The sequence below is a fragment of the Chinchilla lanigera genome, unplaced genomic scaffold (assembly GCF_000276665.1).
Source record: "Chinchilla lanigera isolate Chin_1 unplaced genomic scaffold, ChiLan1.0 scaffold00002, whole genome shotgun sequence".
Lineage (NCBI taxonomy): Eukaryota > Metazoa > Chordata > Mammalia > Rodentia > Chinchillidae > Chinchilla > Chinchilla lanigera.
In genome coordinates, this window is record NW_004955403.1 from 40,187,956 (window position 1) to 40,191,584 (window position 3,629).

Below are 3,629 nucleotides of genomic sequence, written 5' to 3' on the forward strand. Positions count from 1 at the left end.
CTGTTTTCAGTATTTTAAATTTGAGATGCCCACGAGATATGCAAGTGGTTTAATATTTGAGTCTATGATTTAGGGAAAGGAAAACTTTTTTCCCGCCTTCTCCCAGTATGTTCTCAGACGAAAATTTAATGAATTAACAAGATGTAAATTGTAATAGAAATTTTATATATATATATGTATACACATATGTTTCCCTTGGGGATAGTTTAATTTCGGTGAGGAAAAATGTGCGCTCTTCTCCCCTCCCCTACCCCTTCTCTTCTCTCTGTCTGTCCCTCCCTCCGTTTCCCTCCCTCTCTCTTTTGGCGGTACTAGGTACTAGGTACTAGGTACTAGTACAGGGCCTCGGGCATGCTGAGTAAGTACTTCATCACGGAGCTACACCTTCCTCTTTCCGTAAAATTGTGTACCTCTCCGAAACCCCTAGGACGAACACACAAGCTTACACAGCTCACGGCTTCTCTTGCAGGAGAAACCCAAAGTATGAATAAATTACAGAGCACGGTAAAAGCCGACCGCGGCAAACAGGAAGTAGTTCTTTTGCAGAAAGGAAGGGGACCCGCAGAGGGAGGGCAGGAGGTGAAGGGAGTCGGGGAGCGCCGCGCCCCGCGCTGCACAGTCACCACTGCCCAGGGAGCTGTGGACCCGTGCGCGGCCCGCCCCGGGGTGACGGTCGGCCGCAGGCTCGCAGGGCCGGCGCTGGGGATCCAGGTCCCGCGGGCGCAGCCGAGCTGCGGGGGTCGTCAGCAGAGAACACGGGACACGGGCGCGGGCGCACAGGGGACGGACAGGGGGACAGGAGGACAGGAGGACCTCTGCCGGCCGGGAGGAGGACTGCGGGGAGGCCGCCGGGCAGCCCTGGGGCAGACAGACTCCTCCAGCCCGGCCCCTGAGCCCCAGGGCGCCCCGAGCGCCGCAGACAGCGGCAGCCCTGAGGACGCGGGGGTGACCGCGAAGCGCAGGGCCGCCGGTCCCCGAGGGAGTCCCGATCCATCGCCGGCCAGGCCCAAAGACACTGCAGAAACCGGAGCTTAGACCCAGCTCGAAATGTCACGCCCGCCTCAAACGCTTGCAAACCCTCTCCGTCCCTGCCTCTTTCAGAAACAGATGGCAGGAAATCTCACGAGCTGTCGCATAAACAGCCGAAGGGAAGGGGAAGGGGACGTGGACGGTACCACAGCCCAGAAAGCGTGGCTTCTGACGGTTCCCTCCCTGTTCCTTACTTCAGAGGTGAAGCCTGGAGTGGTAGTGCGCGCCTGTAATCCCAGCACTCAGGAGGCTGAGGCAGGAGGATAACCATGAGTTCGAGACCAGCCTGGGCTACATAGGGACTTTAAGGCCAGCCTGAATTGCAGAGAGAGGCCCTGTCTCAAAAATATAAAATAAAAATCTCAATCTTCTAAGGTTTTTATAAAGGCAATATTGAAAAAAATGGCTGTGAAAACGAGCGACCAGGGAGGAGGTTTGCTAACAGGCTATGTCAGGCAATTTGGCAAGACCCTGTCCGAAAGTGTAACTTAAATGAATTTCAGCCAGGCATGGCGGCACACACTTGTAATCCCAGCACTCAGGAGGCTGAGGTAGGGAGGTGCAATGACGTTTGAGGCCAGCCTAAACTGTATAAAGACACTGTCTCTAAATATCTAATTAATTAAATAAATAATTAATTAAGAGGGATGGGGAGTAGCTCAGCGGCATAATGCGCTTGTTAAGCTTATGCGAGCCCCTAGATTCAATCCCCAGTACCACCACCAAAGAAAAAGTTGGTCTTCGTGGCAGTGGTGGTGGTGATAATAGTTGGAGGTATTTTGATGCTATCTCTCTCTCTGTACTGCTCAGCAGGGTGGCCTCAAAATTAGGGCTCACGCAATCCTCCTGCTTCAGCCTCCTGAGAAGCCGGGAGTACAGGTGCACACTGCCACTTTTGCCTGAAGTATGGCATTTTAAAATTCTTCAGCTATTTAGCTGTATAGCCCTCACAGCACACTTCCTGCCACATTCCAAGTGCTATTCGGATGAGAAGTGACTTCACTGCGAAGGCTTTCACACACAGCTCTCACGGGAAACAGGAGCACCCGCCTTCACCGCTTAGAAACACTAGCCCTTCCCACTGGACCAAAAGGCACGTCTGACTCTCCGGCTTCCGCGACGGACAGAGGAGCAGCACCGCCCAGTGGGCTACTGGGGAACTGCACCCCTAAAGGCAGGCGAAGCCTGGGCAAGCTGATTGCTCAGGAAGGGCAAGGCGGGCAGGGTCGTATCAGCTCTGAGCAGCTTCCCCACCCTCCAACTGGAGTGTACTATTGTGCATGGCCAGGAGCGGAAGGGGTGGAGGAAGGGCCACAAGGTTCAGAAAATTCCGTGCCATGAACCGTTTCTCAGCTAGCAATGATATCGTAGGCCAGGGGAGGCTGAGACAGGAGGGTCTCGAGTTTGAGCCCAGCCTGGGCAATTTAGTGACCTTAGTGAGACCCTATCTCAAAAAAAAAAAAAAAAAAAGTAACAGGGGACTGGGGATGTAGCCTGAGTGCCAAGGCTCAGGGGAGAATATGAGAATAATTTCTCCTGGGCCCTGTAATCCCAGCACTTGGGAGGTTGCGCCAGGAGGATGAGTTTGAGGCCAGCCTAAACTACATATCCAAGTCCTGTCTCAAAAAACCTAATTAATTTATTTAAAAGGGCTGAGGGATGCCCGATGTGGTGACTCATGCTTGTAATCCCAGCGATCAGGAGGCTGAGGCAGGAGAATCCCTGGGAGTTCAAAGCTACATAGTGAGTTCAAGGCCAGCCTGAATTACACAATGAGATTCTGTCTCAAATAACAAAAACCAAAAAATACCACGAGCAAAGGGCTGGCACTCACACTCTGGACCTGTGACTGTCCAAGAGCCTGCTGCACTGCCCTAGGGCAGGTGGGAGGTGACCACCGGTCTGGGGAGAAACTCCTGAAGCCTCCTTATGCGATTTTCGAGAACACAGCTGTGTATCCGCGCCGTCACTAGACTTGTGCCCAGGAGAAATCTCTCAGCCTGGTGATGGAGCCGCGTGCTGCCCCCGCCGCGACGCTGCAGAACCGAATCAGAAAGTGCTTTTTACGCCTGCCTGGCAAGCGCAAGGTCGTGAGTTCGGTTCCCGGTACCGGAGAAAAACCAAACACACACACACACACACACACACACACAGAGAGAGAGAAAGCGCTTTTTAACCTTTCCTCACGCGCACGCGACAACCGCTCCAGCGGTCGCCATGGGGACGGAAGGACGCCGGCCGCGGGCCCCTGTGCGCCTGCGCCTCCTCTTCCCAGCGCCCACAGCGACCCTGGCGGCGACAGCGTCTCACCCCTTCAAGGCCCTGTCCGCAGCTGCACACGGCCTGGGGAGAAAGATAGGCAGTCAGAGCGCAGGGTGAAAAGCGTCGGTGAACTGCTTAGCAATTTAGCCAGACACTGTTTAAAAAATATAAAATAAAAAAAGGCTGGGAACGCAGCTCGGTGGGAAGGCCCCCGGTCCGGTCCCAGTACACACGCAGAGGTAAGACACTTTCAGTATTGAAGCACGAAATAAAGAGAGAAAGAAAAAGCAGGGCGTGGTGGCGCACACCTGTAATCCCAGCACTCAGGAGGCTGAGGC

General features: G+C 54.1%; 1 long non-coding RNA gene across 1 annotated transcript in view; it reads right to left on the reverse strand.

The window, feature by feature from the left end:
* Positions 1-3,184: 3,184 nt before the first annotated feature.
* The window catches only part of LOC102012719, a 1,249-nt gene continuing 804 nt past the window's right edge, over positions 3,185-3,629 (reverse strand). Inside the window, exon 2 of the long non-coding RNA XR_259232.2 lies at positions 3,185-3,372. This is a non-coding gene — a long non-coding RNA (uncharacterized LOC102012719). The remainder of the gene's footprint in view (positions 3,373-3,629) is intronic.